At 33.2% G+C, this 20,657-nt stretch overlaps 1 non-coding gene across 1 annotated transcript; it reads left to right on the top strand.

The window, feature by feature from the left end:
* Positions 1 to 13,827: 13,827 nt before the first annotated feature.
* Positions 13,828 to 13,934, top strand: LOC121214309 (small nucleolar RNA R71). Its single transcript, XR_005909893.1, has one exon. It is a non-coding gene; the product is annotated as a small nucleolar RNA R71 (small nucleolar RNA).
* Positions 13,935 to 20,657: the final 6,723 nt, after the last annotated feature.

Raw genomic sequence — 20,657 nt, 5'->3', positions numbered from 1 at the left:
CAATCCTATTCTAATTAAAAAATGTGTAAACACTAATCCAAAACATCTTTTAACTCCAAAACGTCCCAATATTCCTTAAAGCCCCTCTCAACTTCGAAACCCTTGTTTCCACTCCATTTTTCTTTTCTTACGTTTGTTGTAATTTTTTTCCCTTCCTTTTTCTTTTGCTCTTTTCTTGTGTAGGCATAAGGCTCCATATAAATGAGGAATTTGCAAGGAACAATGAGCATTCAATATAACAATGTTAAGGGTTCCTTTTTTATTTCCATGGTACATTACATTGCTTGTTTTTGAAATATATTACTTGATAATTAGTTACTCTAGTTGAATACATTAGAAAAAGACCTCCTAGAAAAACTAGAAAAACTAATGAACAAGAAGCACCAATAAGTATAAATCTCTTTAATTTACCAAACCTAAATGTTTTCTTTCCATAACTCCAAGGGAAGACGTTCATACAAGAGAGGGGTTTCAAACCATCGATGCTCTTGTGTAAAGAGATCTGGGCATTGGTTTGGTACCATAGGTTGGAGCACTTTGGCATAACCCTAAAAGAACCTATTGTTGGCCCTATAGTACATGAATTTTATCCATCATTTAGGGACCAAGAATCTTGGGGACCCTATGATGCTATTTGGGAAATTATAACAGTTAGGGGTGAAGAGGTGTGCGTCACCCCTAGGGAGATTTGTGAATTTTACAATGTACCATACTATTAGTCTGATTTTATTGATAATACTGATCTGACATATCTTTTAAACATAGATATAGATAACATTGTAAATTACTTAACCAAGTATAAGGGTAAATGGAAGCACCAACCGGGTACCAATGTTCTAACTTCTTTTAATCAAACAATTATGTTTCTAATTCCAAAAATATGGATGCAATTCTATGCACTCAAATTACACCTGCTTTAAACGTATCCAACATTAATAATTTATGAGTTATTTTTTGTATGGTATTTTGTAGAAGAGACAAATATATGTTAGGAGATGGATCTACCATAGCATGAAACTATGCATAAACGACCATAAAGTTGGGGTGTTCTTCTCCCACTTAATGATAGTGCTATGTAAAAAGGAAGAGGTTCCAATGGAAACAAACGAGAAATTCATGAGGCTGACGAAGAGTTTGATCAGAGATTCAATGTATACACAATATGCCAAGCTTCAAAGAAAACAAATTAAGGATTGGAACCAATGCCAAAAAGAAAAGATAGATGTCCCGACATCACTGGAAAGGAAAATGCCATCAACATCCTAGAAAGTAGCGATATCATGGACTTAGAGTGGGTCATAAGGTGGATGCAGGAGACGGGATCAGTAGGGCAGGAATTTGAACGAGAAAATGACATGCGAATACCCAATTTGCCCCCAAATAAATATGGTCCGATGGAATTCCATCAACCATTTGAGGTGCAAGGAAGAAGAAGGGAATGATGATTACAAGGAAGAGGAGGAAGAGGAGGAAGATAGGGAGCAAGACTCTCAAGAGGAGGATGATGACAATTATGATGTGGCATTCCAGCTGTAATGATCTTCACAAAAAGGGCCAATCATCTGCAGCCCAACTTGACATGCACATTTTTTGGGTGAAGGCTCCTCAAGAGCCTAAGTTTCGAGCAAGGGAAAAGCTCTAGTGGAGGGGTGGCAACCACCCCATTTTGACGATTAAAGACTATTTTAATTTTTATTTTTAGGAACTATAAACAATTAACTTGGATGATTTTTATTTCTATTTTAGGAATAGGTTAATAGTAGTACATATATGTTTTGTTTTAAATTTTCTATGCAGAACCCTACATGAGGAAAGAATTACATTTATGAGCTTTAACAAATAAGGAAGAAGAAACCCACTCTAAGGCTACAACAAGGTCACGATCAATTAGGTAACTTCCTTCTTATATATTTGAGGGTTGCATATTAGGGACAATGTGATATCTAAAGTGTAAGGGTAACATAAGAAGTTTATGGTTTTGTTTTTGTAATTTTTTTTCATTTTTCTTGTCTAAAGTGTGCTTGAGCTTGTAGAAATATAGGTGATTAGTTAGGAAAATGTATATAGAATGATTGTGTTTAATGTAAATTTGGCATGATAGTGAATGATTTTAAATTGTCAATTATTAGACTAATTAGTTCTATATATTACACTGTAAATTGGAAATATAGGGAAACGAGCATGCTAGTATGAATAATATATGACTAGATTTGTGATTACTTAGTTGATTAAATTAATGAATATTGAGATACCTAGGGATGACCTAAGGCATTGTTTGGTATAAATCGAGAACCAGAAAGCCAACCTCATTCATCGACCTTTAGTACCTGTATTTGAGCTAGAAATCACTTCTTAAGGAACCTTCATGCAAAACCCGAAACTAAAAAATGAATTGTATTTACAATTTTCCTTTGGTCCTTGAACTACACAAACTTAGACTTAAGGCCATACATATTAAGGGATAGGTAGAGACATGACATTGGTTTTGTAAAAATAGAGTGAAAGAGGAAGAAGCAGTATGATATAGTAATTATAGTTAAGTTAAAAATGTGCAAATAAAGAAAAATTTAGAAAAATTCAAAACGAGTGTAAAAGTACAAAATGAATAAAAAAGCATTATGAGTGAGAAAATATTGAAAAAGTCAAAATGATCCAAAAACAAGGTTAGAAAAATAGAAACACTCGACCATTAGTGCATAAAAACTCGTAAGCTAACCATAGTTGTTTTTATTACATTGTCGCTTCTTACATGGACAAAAAAAAGGTAAGAGAAGGATAGATAAGTGCAAGCATACACATCGAATTAAATAATAAAGTGATGAGTGAGTATCGTTCCCATGAGGATCCGATTGAGGCACAAAAGTGGTCAAGTTATTATAATAGAATGCAATTATTGATATGGTAAAGCTATGGCAAGTATGCAGTGGTAATTAAAGGAATAGTGATGTATGCGTTATGTTGAATTAATGAATACTTGAAAATATTATGGAAAAACGAGAGTAGAAATGTAATGGCAATTATGAGAATTACTACGGGAATATTATGTACATGAACAAATAAATAACGAAAAATGATATGGTAAAGATACAGAGGCAAAGAATAAAGGATATATAATGTTCATTTGAAAGGTTGGGATTACTAAGAATCTACCCTTACTATCAATAATATCTCGGCAAAATGATACTGAGTTTCCTGCACAGAAGAGTTCTAAAATGGTTTGCATCTTTTGGTAGCCAAAACCTCAAGTTCCCTTGCCCATGTCTATAGGTCTTAATACAGTACCCTGTACTATTTTCCTTCTATATGTACGCTGCTCTATGTCTAGAGTCTACTGCAAGTATTGGTTGAGTACTTGCTCATATCATTCAATATCGATCCAACTAATCCAACCTTTTTAGAATTAGACTTAGTTTATGGGCATGCCGAACAATCATCTAAGTCTAGGGATTGCACACAGGCAACTTAGAAATAAAACAATTGAATGAAAAAATAAATTAAATCAAATATATGCTTCAACCATTAAAGAAAATAAAAGTTTCATCATGTAATCCCAACGCGATGAGATTTAGGTCATGGGTTGGCACATAAAATTCAAAACCAAAATAACATCCAACACTCTAGCTGCATAGTGTCCTGCGATGGCTGAGAGGGACTACTTTCATCTTCCTCTTTTCGTCTCTACTCAACTGCTAACCTCTATTTTTGCTTAAGGCTCTCCACTCTTATTTGTCGTTTAGGGTTTCCTCCTTTGGCTTTTTGAAGCTTCTTTCCTAGTGTAAATCCAACAACCAAAGTTTATCTTCTCCTCTCTTTAAATTATTTTTTCAACAACCCAATATTATCTTTTTATTTTAATTTTTTTTCTAGGATAAAAACTAACAAACCAAGATCATCTTCACCTCTTTTTAGGAAAATTTTTCTGGTACAAGTACAGTTGGGTTGACACTAGTATGCGTTTAGTGTTGACTCGGTCTTCCTGGTATTGCTACGACATCTATGTTGACAAGATGTCCAACTCCTTTCCCGGACAAACCTTCACTCCTTTATTTCTTATTCCTCAACCTGCACCTGCCAAACCACCAAACAGAACCCTACCACAAGCAATTCAAAAGTAACTAATATTTAAACATAGTCCAAGCTCCTAATGAAATGATGAAAATACGAATGAAATGTTCTAAAATGCAACTAAATGTACTTAAGTACAAGCAGTTAACTAGGTGTAAAGGCAAGAAATATAACTCTTTTCAAGAGTTATCACACCCCAAACCTGAGTTATTGCTTGTCCTCAATCAAAATACATATGGATGCATGAATGGACAAATTTTTGCCCTTGCATATAACTATATTTTACTGTTAATCTATTAAAAGAACAACATATACATTAGTTCTCAATAGTCTTCTTTCTCTAAAAAAATGGTCAAATGTCAAAGGTTCGTCTCAACAAAGGTAGTGCAAAAAATTTGTCCCTAAAAACAAAATTTCCTAAGTACTCATGTATGCTTTTTGGCCATAACAAATATCTCTTAATGCACTCAATTCATTTGTTACCTAAAATCAAGTTAATTTGTAACCCTTGCTCACAACCTTTTCAAGATATTAATTTGTACTTGTTTTTTCTCTTCTTTATTATTATTTTCTTTTTCTTTTTCTTCTTTTTTTCTTTTATAACATTAGGGGTTTTAGCATGTCACAAAATTCTTTGACTTGATAATCATAATGTAGCATACACTGGATTACCTAGTACTCAATCATGTCACAATTTAAATATAAATCACTCTTGAAGCTAAGGCTTTTGACTAAAAAGATGGATGGCGCAAACAACTACCTCCTTAGCTACTCAGCCTTTCACTATAGCGGAGTTTCCCTAATTTTTTTTATTAAAAACTTTTACTCGGACTCACCTTTCTAGTCAACAAAATGATGGAGCAAAAAAAGTGGTGCTGACTGACTCGATAATTCTAAGCATTGGAGTTTCTACTGTCCTTTATTTAAGTAATCTCATGGAAAAATGACTGAGTTTGGCTTCAAAACCCCTAAGTTCATTAGAAAACACTCGCTATAATAAAAAAAAACTGAGTATGGGACATATCATTTTTAAGAATTCATTTTCATGCAATCTATCCTAAGCTAAACTCTCCTTACCCACTATCACATGTTCTAGATATACTGAAGAATATAAGCTCATCATCAAACATCATAAGTAAATATTGAAATTCTCGTAGATAAAACAGTACTTAATAATCATATGGCAATGGCAAACAACTTAACTATACTAGGATTAGTATACATACTAGATACGTAAAGCAACCTAAATGCACAATACAGCCCAAAACCTAAGGGATGTGTTGTCCTCAATGCATGAATAGATATATGAAAACTATCTATATACAAACAAGTCATGGAAAAATATATGCAATGCAATATGTATGAAAGCAAAAGAAAACTTTCCTTGCTTGTACTGTATTGTAGATACTTCATTCTGTCTGACGGGTTGATTTACAAGCACTAACATTGTACCTTTGCTTCCTCTTTGTCCTCACGGCCAATCTCAGCGCTGAAAAACTCTGTTTTCTCTTATTCTTCCTTTGGTACTTTGGGTGCATTCTATTTATTGGCAGGATTTTCCTCAATGGGTTCTGCGTCACCGACCTTGTCCCCTCCTGCAGCTTATTAAACAAAGGAAACGAACTAACTAAAAGAAATTTAATTCAACAAGATGAAATAAAAATAAAAAGAATTTTCAAGATGTTGTAGTTAAAAATTTCAAAGATCAATAAACTGTTTATCTCACTTTACATGAGCACCCCAGTAGTGCTTCAAGCATTGCCCATTAACTTTAAATGTGTCCCCTGTTTTCATGTCTTTGACATCAACAACTTTATACGGATATGCATGAGCTACCAAGCATTGTTCATCAAAATTAAAAGGTCTATTTTGCTCCAGCAAAGTGCACAAGGGTCTCCGTTCAAATGAATCTTCATCGCTATCAGAATTACTGTGGCAAAATCTTGTGAGTTCTTCCTCAACTACTATTTCTATCAAGTCAATGGCTCGACATTCTTTATTCTCATCAGCACATTTCAGGGAATTGAATACAATGAATGTGATATCTCTATCATTCATCCTCTGGTCAATTCACATTTATGCACATCAATTAAAGTCTTGCCAGTAGCAAGAAAATGTCTTCCAAGAATAATTAGCATATTGTGGTCAACTTCACAGTCTAAAATGAGGAAATCCACAGGAAAGATAAATTTATCTACCTTTACCAGTACGTCTTCAATTTTACCTTCTGGGTGGGCATTAGATCGATCGGCTAGTTGTAACGTAACTGTAGTAGGTCTTGCTTTCTCGATTCCCAGCTTCCTAAAAATAGACAGAGGCATTAGCTTTATACTTGCTCCAAAATCACATAATGTCTTGCCAACATAATGATTTCCAATTAAACATGGGATAGTGAAACTTCTTGGGTCCTTAAACTTTAGAGGTAATTTATTCATCAACATTGTTGTACACCCTTCACTGATAACAACAATCTCAAATTCTCCTTATCGAAACCATTTTTAAATTTAGAAAAAAATGGGGATCGAATTTTGAAAATAAAATGGGAGTCGCCACCGATCTTTTTTAGGTGTGATCGGCTCACCTTAAAACTGATTTTGGCCTGCGAAATTCGAGGAAACAGGTTCGAAAGTCGGTTACGCACGAGGAAGGGTTAGCACCCTCGTAACGCCCAAAATTGGTACCGAATTGATTGTTTAATGTCAAAATTTTGAAAATATTTTAAAATACGATCCCTTTTAACTTGAAAAAATTGAATAATAAAACACTCTTATTTCAAAGAAATAAAATGACACACCCAGTGAGTTAGGGCGCCACATTTTAATCTTCGAAATTAAGTTTATCTTTTAACTTGAAAAACCCATGCATTTGAGAAGGATATTTGATTCTTCGGGTCAAATGAGAAAATCAAAACCCAATAAGTTAGGGCTCGATTTCACAAAACTCCAAAATATCAAATATTGTCTTAATTTTCATTTATTAGAAAAATCCTCGCCTCGAAAAACAACGTGCCATATCCAATGCGTTGGACACAACGTATCGAATTCCTGAGAATGGGTTTTTATTTGAAATTTGTATGTCAAAGAAAATTCGATTATTTAGATTCGACGAAGAGAATTGGAACCCAATACGTTAGGGCTCAATTTTTGAATATTCCAAATGTCGAGTATTTGCCTTGTTCTGAAAGTTTTTTTTGGATAGATTGGTTTTGATACTTAAATGATATTAAACGTAACTTTTTAAGCGAATAAAGCGCGATGGAATTTCAATGGCGAATAAAGCGCGATGGAATTTCAATGTACAATGCGAAGTAATAACTCGTAAGCCCGAAATATATACTAATGAACGCGAATAATCAATCAATACGACAAAGCATAGTGACAATAATTTCAATCATACATTATGCAAATGACAACCTTCAACAACTAAGTGAATTAATAGTCAATTTTAAAAGAAAGGCCAAGTGAAATAACAGAAATAAAATATAATAAGTTTTCAACTAAAGAAAAATGAATATTGAAATATATCGAAAAGGTTAAAAATGAATACTATAATAATATAAAAATGAATTTTAAAACAAGTATTACATGAAAAGGAGCTCAAAATAATATACATACGCTAATTTTAACAAATGATACATACAAAATAAAAATAACTTTATAATAATATATGTATGATAATATACGTATAAAAAATTGAAATAAGTAAAGTATAAATGGAGTATTTTACATGAAATAAATTATACATAAGATTTAAAACATACATACAAATATATTTCAAAATAATTTACTAAAGTTGCATACATAATGTAATATGAAAGTATCAATACATAAATTTTTACATTTGGATTAAATACTAATGTACTAAAATTTTATTTAAAAACGTTTAATGAATAGGAAAACTAATGTATGATGAATTTAGATAATATTAATAACAATTTTTAAAAAATATTATATTGTATTTTTAAAAGTTGTATTAATAATAAGTTTAGAAATGATATCAAACTTAAATGTTAAAATAATATATCCGAATAAGATCTAATTATATTTAAAAATTAAGCACAAAAAGGAACAAAATTAAAATTACAACCAAAGTTAAAAGAAGAGAACAAAATCCAACTAAATTAACTATCGATTCAACACTCAGGGACCAAAACAAAAAATAACCACATAAATCCAGAAGTTCAAATCTCCTTAGCGAAAACGATGCCGTCTCACCACGGATCTAGATGAAATTTATATCAAATTTGAAGTAATAATAAACAAATGAAGAAAAACTTGATTGGAATGAAAATCGAATGCAGAGGGGCTTGTTGGGCAATAAGACCATGAAGTAAAAATGCGCGGATCCTTCGCCCACTAGGTCAGGTCGTCGGGTCGGAGGCCAAAAGCCTTGAAACGACGCCGTTTTGAAACCATCAGATTGGTATCAAACGGCAACGTTTCGTCCTCTGCACACAGAATAAAAAACCTAAAAACCGCAGCCTCCTTTCTCTTTAAAACAAAAGTTTAAAAAAAAACCTAGACTCTCTCAAGCCTGGATGCGCCGTTCTGCCGATGGCCGATCGAAAAAGGCTTCCGAAGCCTTGCTCATGCTCCGATTGCGGAAGAGAGAACAAGGATTCTGCCTCGAGGTATGTTTGCTATCCCTTGTTTTATTATTTCATATATGTATGCGTGATAATGAAGAACAGATTGAAAAAAACAAGGAAAAAAAGAAAAAAAATGAAAACAAACTTTGATATTCACCTTTTAAAAACGATCTCTTTTTTTCTTTCTTTTTGTATTTTCAATATCTGTGTGTATAACAACAGGGAAAAAAGCCCCCCTTTCAGTACATCTTTTCCTTTTCTATAACCCTAAAACAACAACAAAAAACGAATACCAATTCTTTTTTTCTGCCTTCTTTTTTTTGTTGTTTGTTTGTTCCATTTTGCTATCGATTTGTTGTTTGCTGTAGGTACGGAGGAGTCCAGCTGGAGCGTGGCGTGGAGGCGCGCGTGTGGGAGGCTACTGTTGCAGCGCTAGAGGTACTACATGCGTGGAGAGTGGCTCGGCACGTGCGGAGGGTGGCCTCGGTGGCTGGGGCGCTGGAAGCTCCTGCTAGGTTTTTTTTGCTGCAAAAATTTTTAGGTTTGTGGGCTATTTGGGCTTGTTTGTAAATGGACTGGTACTTGGGCTAGACATTGGGTTTTAGGTGGGTTAATTTGGGGCTTAGTGGGCCTGTAATTAGATATTGGACCCAAATTGCATTAGCCTTTGTAAAACGGGACATTTTATTTAGTTTATATATTTTTTATATTTGGGTTTTAGTAGTTGGGCTCGGGCTGGGCAAAATTAGGGTATTACAGCTGCCCCTCTTTGCTCGTTTTCGTGTAGCAGGAACAGAGCAAAGACTAAAAAAATGGCCAATTTTGCCCAGTCGAGCTTGGACCTTGGTGCTCTTCTTCTTCAAGTGGTTCCAGTCCATCCTACTGCATCTTCAGAGGTATAGGAATTGCTTCGATCCACTCCACTGTAATATCAGAGAGATAGGATTTGTAACTCATAACTTTTGGAAAGTAAGATTCGCCATTGTGGCTTTAATCTTTTTAATTGCAATGTTAGGGAAGCAAGATTCACCGTTGTGGCTTTAATCTGCTTCACTGTATTGCTTGGGAAGATAAGATCCGTAATTCTTTGGTCTATTCCACTATAATCTCAAGGAGATAAGACCTGATGCGATTTACTCTACTGTAACTTCAGAGAGATAAGATCCTTTATTTTAATCCGCTCCACTGTAATCTCAGGGAGATAGGATTACTAGCTTCAATATGCTTCGCTGTAGTCTCAGGGAGATAAGATTTTTGGCTTCAATCTGATGCGATCTACTCTACTGTAACTTCAGAGAGATAAGATACTTTATTTTAATCCGCTCCACTGTAATCTCAGGGAGATAGGATTACTAGCTTCAATCTGCTCTACTGTAATCTCAAGGAGATAAGATTTTTGGCTTCAATCTAATGCGATCTACTCTACTGTAACTTCAGAGAGATAAGATCCTTTATTTTAATCCGCTCCACTGTAATCTCAGGGAGATAGGATTACTAGCTTCAATCTGCTCCGCTGTAATCTCAGGGAGATAAGATTACTAGCTTTAATCTTCTCTACTATGGCCTAAATCTGCTTCCTTACACTTGAAGATAAGATTCGCCGTCTTTGATCTGCTCCGCTACTGCTTAGGGAGACAAGATCTGCAATTTCCAACCTATTCCACTGCTGGTTAGGGACATAGGACTTGTGGCTTAAATCTGTTTCCCTACTCCTGGGGAAGATAAGATTTGCCGTCTTCGATCTGCTCCGCTATTGCTTAGGGAGACAAGATCTGCAATTTCCAACCTATTCCACTGCTGGTCAGGGACATAGGACTTGTGATTTCACCGATCTGTTCTCTGGGGAACATGACCTGTATAATTCGTTTATGAACTTAATTATGCCTAATGACTAGGATGGCTTGATCAAAATGTATCAAATGCTCCTAACTAGACATGTGTGAATGGTGTTTGCATGAATGCAGAATTTTATTTTTCCGAAAATGATCCCGCTTAGGTTGTCATTACTTGAAGTTTATTAAGGCTTTAATACAGACGTGCTACAATGCATTCTCGCTTGACCGGCTTCTGAAGAAACATTTAGCCAAGTTGCCCCCATTGTAGACCTCTATTGGGACATAAAATTTGTACCATCATTCTCCCACTGTAATCCAAGGGTAGAAATATGGCTTTTCCTCAATCCTCTCTTATCCAATTCAAGAGTACAGGATCTACATCATTCTGGTTCCTTACACCATTCCCAAGGTGTTGTACCAAAGACTTATGCGCAAATGAAGGCTCTCTCCTCCAAGGTAACCTCTTCCTATTGCCTGATGAGTCATTGCTTGCTTGTTTATGTAAGCTTTGTTACCAACATGGCGTCTTGTCAATCAATGCATTTGACAACAAAATCCAAAGAGAAAGTCTAAATTTAGATCATTCCTTCTCAAATTTCCAACCTTTAAATTTTGTGTGTTCTAAACAATAGTCCTGTTTCAGGCTCCTATATTATTTAGAAACTTTTCAAAGTAATATGCAAAACTTCCTTTGTAAAAGTTTTATTAGTCCATTAATCATTAATCATTATTCCATTAATCATTAATAACAATTTTTAAAAAATATTATATTGTATTTTTAAAAGTTGTATTAATAATAAGTTTAGAAATGATATCAAACTTAAATGTTAAAATAATATATCCGAATAAGATCTAATTATATTTAAAAATTAAGCACAAAAAGGAACAAAATTAAAATTACAACCAAAATTAAAAGAAGAGAACAAAATCAAACTAAATTAACTATCGATTCAACACTCAGGGACCAAAACAACAAATAACCACATAAATCCAGAAGTTCAAATCTCCTTAGCGAAAACGATGCCGTCTCACCATGGATCTAGATGAAATTTAAATCAAATTTGAAGTAATAATAAACAAATGAAGAAAAACTGGATTGGAATGAAAACCGAATGCGGAGGGGCTTGTTGCGCAATAAGACCATCAAGTAAAAATGCGCGGATCCTTTGCCCACTAGGTCAGGTCGTCGGGTCGGAGGCCAAAAGCCTTGAAACGACGCCATTTTGAAACCATCAGATTGGTATCAAACGGCGGCATTTCTTCCTCTGCACACAGACTAAAAAACCTAAAAACTGTAGCGTCCTTCCTTTTTAAAACAAAATTTTTAAAAAAACCTAGACTCTCTCAAGCCTAGATGCGCCGTTCTGCCGATGGCAGATCGAAAAAGGCTTCTGAAGCCTCGCTCATGCTCCGATTGCGGCAGAGAGAACAAGGATTCTGCCTCGAGGTATGTTTGCTATCCCTTGTTTTATTATTTCATATATGTATGTGTGATAATGAAGAACAGATCAAAGAAAACAAGGAAAAAAAGAAAAAAATGAAAACAAACTTTGAGATTGACATTTTAAAAACGATCTCTTTTTTTCTTTCTTTTTGTATTTTCAATATCTGTGTGTATAACAACAGGGTAAAAAGCCCCCCTTTCAGTACATCTTTTCCTTTTTTATAACCCGAAAACAACAACAAAAAAACGAATACCAATTCTTATTTTTTTTCTTTTTCTCTGCCTTCTTTTTTTTGTTGTTTGTTTGTTCCATTTTACTGTCGATTTGTTGTTTGCTGCAGGTACGGAGGAGTCCAGCTGGAGCGTGCCGTGGAGACGCGCGTGTGAGAGGCTACTGTTGTAGCGCTGGAGGTACTGCATGCGTGGAGAATGGCTCGGCACATGCGGAAGGTGGCCTCGGTGGCTGCGGCGCTGGAAGCTCCTGCTAGGTTTTTTTTTTTGCTACAAAAATTTTTAGGTTTGTGGGCTGTTTGGTTTTGTTTGTAAATGGATTGGTACTTGGGCTGGACATTGGGTTTTAGGTGGGTTAATTTGGGGCTTAGTGGGTCTGCAATTAGATATTGGACCCAAATTTCATTGGCCTTTGTAAAACGGGACATTTTATTTAGTTTATATATTTTTATATCTGGGTTTTAGTAGTTGGGCTCGGGCCGGGCAAAATTAGGGTATTACACTCCCAATCTGCGCTTCTTAGACAATATATCCTTCATAAATTTCACATAATTGGGCATTTTTTCCAAAGCTTCAACTATTGTTATGTTAATATGCAATTGCTTCAATACCTCCAAAAATATTTTGAACTGAATATCCTACTTGGAATTGTGAAATCACTGAGGAAAAGGTAAAGGTGGTCGTCCTTCAAGTTGCTGATATTGTTTTGCCATGGCATTTCTGTTGTCAACCTGATCTGATTTTGCCACAACATTTTGCCGCTTACCTTTTTTAGGTTCAATTTATTTTTTAGATGACTCCGGGGTCTTTACATGGTTGTTATTCAAGTTATACTCTCTTATCGTGGCATCTTGAGCAATGTCAAGTTGAAATCTACTTCTAAGAGTGATGACCTTGCACTGTTCCTTCCTTTGTGATCTTAAATTATCGGTATCACTTGGCAATGCTTATTATGGCCTCGAATTTAATGCATTTTCTATTTGCCACACACTATTCTGAAGAGCCCAGAGGGAAGCAGTTTGAATCTAAATTACGACATCATTCTTAGCCATATATTCTTTCAACAAAGCTTCCATAGATGATGATGATGTCGAGGCCTGACCTTGTAGTACATTTTGCCTCGGCATATGATCATTATAACCAGGCAGTGCACTATTGGCATTCTATCTTGTAGCATTGTTAAAAGTCCCCTCACCTTGATTATTCTAACTGAAATTCAAATGCTACTTCCATCCTGAATTATAGGTGTTGGAATAGGTGTTATTATTCTGGTTAAAGTTACCTATGTAGTATATAGATTCTTGATTTGATGGGCATTCATCAAACACATGGTCTTTACCACAATAAATAAATGTTAGCTTGACTGCTTTCATCTCCTGAACTGTAGTTGATATCTTCATCGTCTTGATCATATTAGTTAAAGATGATACATGGGTTTTCAATGAAGTGATTGCATCATGTTCTCTGGTACCAACAACTTTCTTGCCCATCCCAACTCTCGTTGTTTGATACCGATAATCATTGTTGGCAATTTTTTTTCCAAAATCTCATATGTTTCATTATAAGTTTTGTCCAACAAAGTACCATTGGCGGACGCATCAACTACTATCCTTGTGTGTGCATTCAACCCATTGTAGAATATCTCCATTTGAGTCCAGTTTTGAAATCCATGCATTAGACATTTTCGAATTAAGTCTTTAAATTGTTCCCAAGCTTCATATAGTGTTTCAACCTCCAATTGCCGAAAAGACGTGATGTCGTTACTTAGCTTGACATTCATAGTTGGTGGATTATACCGTAGTAAAAATCCCCGGCAAAGATCATTTCACGATGCCACTATCCCTAGTGGTAAAGCATTCAACCATGCTTTGGCACGATCTCTTAATGAATATGGAAATAGTTTAAGTCGTAGGGCGTCTTCAGGAACACCCTGTTGCCTGAATGAGTCACAGGTTTCCAAGAAAAGTCTTAAGTGTAGTCGTGGATCTTCAGTAGGAAATCTATTGAATTGTCTTACCGTTTGCAACATTTGAAACATTACCAGTTTCAGCTCAAACTGCTGAGCTTGTATTTGTGGTTCGACTATCCTTGTATTCAAGTTAATCAAAATTGGCACAACATGCTCTCAGATTGGTCTATCTTGGTCATCTATCACCCCACGGACATGAGGATTAGCGCCCTGACCATTCAAATTATCATTCATACCTGGTATCACCCTACAAATAGGAGGATTAGCATCTTGACCAGTCAGATTATCATTGAGACCAGGATTATTCCTGTTCCCAGCCATTTTTCGCAGTTCTTTTCACCTTCTTCGTAAAGTTCTTTCGATCTCTTGGTCAAAAGGATATTCTTTGTTAGCAGAAATGCCTTTTCTCATGAACTGATGGAAAACCTGTAGAAATTAAATATAACTAAGTTAAATAAAACTAATGGAACTAAGTAAAATAACAAAACCAAAATTCACCAAATTGACGATCCATGACAATGGTGCCAAAAACTTGTTACGTGTGAAATGATATACGAATTGTGCAAGTATACACGTCGAATCAAGTAATAAAGTGATGAATGAGTATCATTCTCTTGAGGATCAGATTGAGGCATAAAAGTGGTCAAGTTATTATAATAAAATACTCTTAATGCTATGGTAAAGCTATGGTAAGTATGCAGTGGCAACTAAAGGAATAGTGATGTATGCAATATGTTCAATTAATGAATACTTGGAAATGCTATGGAAAAATGAGAGTAGAAACGTATTCGCAATTATGAGAATTACTATGGGAATATTATATAAATGAAACAATAAATAACTAAGAATGACATGGTAAAGATACATTAGAAAAGAATAAAGGATATATGATATTGATTTGGAAGGTCGAGATTACTAAGAAACTACCTTTATAGTCAATAATACCTCGGCAAAATCATACTCAGTTTACTGCTCAGAAGAGTTCTAAAATAGTTTGCTTTTTTCGATAGCAAAAACCTCAAGTTACCTTGCCTGTGTCTATAGGCCTTAATACGGAACCCAGTACTATTTTCCTTCCGTATGAATGATGTTTTATGTTTAGAGTCTACTGCAAGTATCAACTAAGTACTTACTCATATCATTCAAAATTGATCCAACTAATCCAACTATTTCAGAACTAGACTTAGTTTATGGGCATGCTGAAAAGTCATCTATGTCCAGGGATTGCACGCATACAACTTAGAAATAAAACAACTAAATGAAAGAGTAAATTGAATCAGATATATGCTTCAATCATTAAAGAAAATAAAAGTTTCATCATGTAGTCCCAACCCTATGAGATTTACTCATGGGTTGGCATATAAAATTCAAAACTAAAATAACATCCAACACCATTTTCATCATTCAATTCACGGAAGAACAAAGTAAGAAATACGGAAGACTTCGAGAAGACAACTTTCATGTGTTTAGTTCACACTCCAACTGCACAATGTCCTACTATGGTTAAGAGGGACTACTTTCATCTTTCTCTTTCCGTCTCTACTTAGCTGCTACCCTTTATTTTTGCCTACAGCTCTCCATTTTTGTTTGCCATTTAGGGTTTCCTCTTTTGGTTTTTTATAGTTTATTTCCTAGGGTAAATCCAACAACCAATTTTTATCTTCTCCTTTTTTTAAATTATTTTTTTAACAACCCAAGATTATCTTCTCCTTGTTCAAAATATTTTTTATAGGATAAAAACCAACAACCCAAGATTATTTTCTCCTCTTTTTTAGATAGATTTTTTTGGTACAAGTACGGTTCGGGTGACACTAGTTTGCGTTGAGTGTTGACTTTGTCTTCCCAATATTGCCACGACATTTGTGTTGATAAAAATCCAACTCCTTGCCCTGACAAATCTTCACTCTTTTATTTCTTGTTCCTCAACCTGCACCAGCCAAACCAACGAACACAGCCCTACCACAAGTAATTAAAAGTACCTAATATTTAAACACAATCCAAGATCCTAATGAAATGATGAAAATACGAATGAAATGTACTAAAATGCTTGTCCTCTTTTCAAGAGTTATCACACCCTAAACCTGAGTTATTGCTTGTCCTCAAGCAAAATACATATGAATGCATGAAATGTCCTAAAATGCAACTAATTTTGTGCTTGAAACCATTTTCATGCTCATTCTTCGTTAATTTCATACCAACCCTAAGCCTCAAAACGTTACAATTTGAAAAGTCCTATGTGACCTAGGTAAATTTATTTGTGAGTGGACATTATATTAGGTGATCGTAATAATAGTTGTCTATGTTCTACTAGTGTAATCAAAATCCTTATGTTTTTTTAATGGATTAATATATTTGATGACCTTTTTGTTTATATACTTTGTAATATACTAAACTAAGGTGTTTGAGGTTAATAGTGGTAAGTCCTTTACATATCATGTCAAAATTATGTTTATTTACGATTACTCCTATTTGCTTTGCTCTAAAACTAATCTTTGTATCTTACTTGCACAAGGGTCGTCATTTACTTATTATTTTTATTTTCATATTTTGATATTCTACTAATTAATTTAAACTTTAGACAATCAATGAGCTAATATTTGCTTGTCACAATTTCGTTATGCATGCAAAATATGAAAGACAAAAATACAAAAGACACAATAGTGAAATGTGAAATTAAATTTATTTATTTATTCATCGTGAAAATAAATAGAAAACAATTACATGTTTACTACAATATGGGCATATTTCCCAACATGGTGACCACGGAATCAATTTGCATATTTGATTGGTGGCAAAACAATGTAAGTACGCTTTCCGAAAGCGCATCTGAATTGTTGTTAGTGTTTCATTGGTTGGCTGAACCCTTTTGGGTATGCCTAAGGCTGATTTTAACTAAGTTTTATAATGTTTAGGCGTGGAACCAATCTAGGTTAATCTAGATATAAGTTTTGGAGTTGCAAATTTACGAACTTGTGCTGCGAACTTGCGAATTAAGGTGTCGGTTTTAACAAATAAAATCTGTGCAATTTATTTAACATTAATTAATTATGTTTAATATATGAATAATATATGTTCCAAAATGTGATTAAGTGATAATTGGAAGTACTAAAATGCTTACTGATTTTGAATCTAAGGTAAGTGCTCTGATTCAAAGTTTGTGATGTTTGATTTGTTGTCTGATAATGAAGTATGTTATGTTTTGACACTCATGTTTTGTGATATTATGGCACGATCTTGTTTCTGTTAGTCTGATCTCTTAATACAAGATAAATTTCTAAAGTTGCCATATTTGATTGCATGTTAAGCATGCCTATTGTTCTAATTTTTTTCTGTATGTTATATCACATCACATGGGGTTAGGATGATATTAAAAGCAGTAAGATTCTAACGTTTAATGATCTACACTTTGTGGTGGTATATCCACATATTCTGGCAGTATATCTACGACTCTAGTAGTTTGTCCATGTATTTGTCTGTTCCGGCAGCTTGTCTGCACTATCTACTGGCTTATCCACGATTTTGGTGTGATATTGGATGGATGAGTTCTGGGAAACTCTTTTATAGTGTGTAGCGGACTTGGGTAGGAACATTTTTTGAAAATTCTGCACTGATTTATGAAAACTTTGCATATCGAGATTTTGTGAATTTAGACAACTTATACATTTTCTGCTATATTTTGAAATGTATGTTTTAAATTACAGTTTGTTATAAGTTAAGACTTACATTGAGTTCTTTAGCTCAGCCCCCTTAGTTTACTGTTTTTCTAGATAACCCCTGAGGTTAGGATTTGGGCAAGATTTTAAGAAGAGCTTCTCGGATGTTTTCATATTTAAGTATTTTAATTTTAATTTTAATTTTAATTATTATTTTGCGTTTGTAATAAGTTTATTTATGGGCTATGGCATGGGATAATATTTTGGGGATTATTATTCTGATTTTTATGATTTGATTGCATGACCCTAGAGTTTTAAAAACTGCTCAAACAGGTATTTTAAATGACTTCGCTTGAAACTCAGTTTTTAAATAAAATTTGTCAACATCACATTTTTCCATTGCTAATACCAAAAAAGGGGTTTATATTAAAATTTTAAATGGTTTTAAAATATGTTCTAAATTTCAAAAACTTAATTTAGGTCATTTTTTAATTTTAATAAATTTGAACAATTACACAAATGGTTTAAAAAGTACGTTTGAACTTTTGAAATTTTACTCCGGCCATTCCAATGACCAATGTAGCTTTCCGAATTTGACCATAACATATGAGTCGGGTTTGCTTATTTTTTTTATTTCAACTCAAATAAATCATTTTTTCTATGATTCTACGATCTGGCTTGTTGTAACAAAAAATGTTGTTATTGCATTGAATCAACAATCAGAAGCAGAAGAAGTCCTATTTCCGTTCCTATGATATAGAATCAAAATATTATCTCTATTCTTTTTCTTTCTTCCTATTTCTTTTTATTTCCATTTATTTTATATTTTACTAGAATAACTAGAATGAATAATAATAAAAACTATGGATTTTTGAACAATCCATTTTTATTTTATTTATGGGATGTTATACCATTAATAAATAATATTTACCTAAGTAATAATTACTTATGACACATAAGTATACCATGTGTCAAACAAATGAGTGATGGAAAAGGGTAAAATGACTATTTCATCATTATGCCTTATATATGACAATATATTTTAAAGGGCAATTTGGTCATTTTGTCATTAGATATTATTTTTGAATTTTAAATTATAAAAAGATAGATGTCTTGATGGGAGAAATTATAGCCATTGGATTAAAATCATGTGATTAAATGTGATCCATTGATTTAATTAATTAAATGTTAAATACAGAAAAGTTTAGAGATATGAAGAGAAATTGTTCTTTTCTATTGGAGAGGAGAAAATTTTTGTTCGTTTATTTCAATTTGGTTTGCTTATTATTCAAGCATATTCCTAATCTAAAATTCTTTGAACTTAAAGTGATATATCACATCCAATTTTAATTCAAAAGTGCATTTTCATATGAAACCTACCATGGAGGCTTGAAGATGAAGATGGAAGTGGAAGAAATCATGGATAAGTTGTTCCAATTATTACGTTATGTTTATTTGAATATATAATTTGATGTGAAATTGTAAGAAGTAAGTGTGTATAATTATTTTCTATGCTCTAAGTGATGAAAGTAATATGTTCATGTATATTGTGAATGGTAAATAATTTTATGAAAAATTTGGTGGATGATTTTAAGTGATTAATTTGATAAAAATTTAAATAACTAAATTAAAATTTATAAAAATTTTAAAAATCAAGGGATTAAATAGAGAAATTAATGTTTGGATTGTGATGATAAGACTTTAAAAGTATGATGTCTAAATTATTTGAAAAATTGTACTTAAATTAGCTTGTTTTAAATTAAAAGGACCAAATTGTAAAGATTTCAAAAGATGAGTTTTAGAATTTGAGAATTTAAATTCTGAAATTAGAATATGAAAGTTTAATGGTTCGAAAATCAAGGACTAATTTCTGAAAAACTAACAAAATTTTAATAGTAGGAACTAAATTGTAAAACTATGCAAACTAAGGTTTACGCTTGAACTGTAAAATAAGAATATCTAACTTAAAAGGATTGAATTGAAAATTTGTGTAAACTTTGGATTTTAGGGACAAAATCATAAATTTTGTAAAATTTGAATTTCAGGGATTGTTTTGTCAAAACTGTAAAATCTAAGGTATAGGATCTGTTTTGTAAATTTTGAAACATTTAGGTATACATATGGACATAATAATTATATGCTTGATGCCATTAAATATTTGATAAATAAATATGTATGAAATTATATAATAGAAAGTTAAATTTGGTAAGTTTGATTGGTTATAAATTGTATGTGATTTGAATTACTTTTTTGAGTTATGTATACAAATTTGTGATGAATTAGTGAGAATAATTAAAATTAAATCCCAATTCTATAAAATAAGTTCGGATGGTGGATATATGTATAAGTTTTGATATCGAAGACAAAATTGAATTTCAAATGTAGAAATTGAGTCCAATAATAGTAAATTAAGTGTCTGAATGTAAAGGAAAGTTTTTTAAAAAATTTAATGTGACATTTTTTATCCGGGACTGCTACAGAATCGAGTAAGGGACGTTACATTTATTGGTATCAGAGCTACATGTTTAGCCGATTCTAGACAAAATTGAGAGTATGGATCTAATTTAAAATGTATGTCAAGAAAAAAAATGTAAGAAAAGACTGATCAAATCGACAATTGATAGTGTTATAAAGAAAACATGATAATGAATGAATGATGAGAATGAAGTATAAATGATTTATGAAATTTTGATAAAAGTGGAAACGTGTGTGGAAAAAAATGTTCAAGTGTTAAGCAAATGAATTGAATTATGAAAAGTTATAATTGTGTTATGAAATGATTGTAATGGCCCAATTATTGCCCGGCCCAGTAAACACCAATAAAAAATTCAAAATATAAATTCAAAGTCCAATTAGTATAGTCCAAATTACA

Source organism: Gossypium hirsutum, chromosome D01 (genome assembly GCF_007990345.1).
Source record: "Gossypium hirsutum isolate 1008001.06 chromosome D01, Gossypium_hirsutum_v2.1, whole genome shotgun sequence".
In the NCBI taxonomy this organism is placed as follows: Eukaryota; Viridiplantae; Streptophyta; class Magnoliopsida; order Malvales; family Malvaceae; genus Gossypium; species Gossypium hirsutum.
The sequence above is the reverse complement of the archived record's forward strand: the minus strand, read 5'-3'. Positions and strand labels throughout refer to the sequence as shown.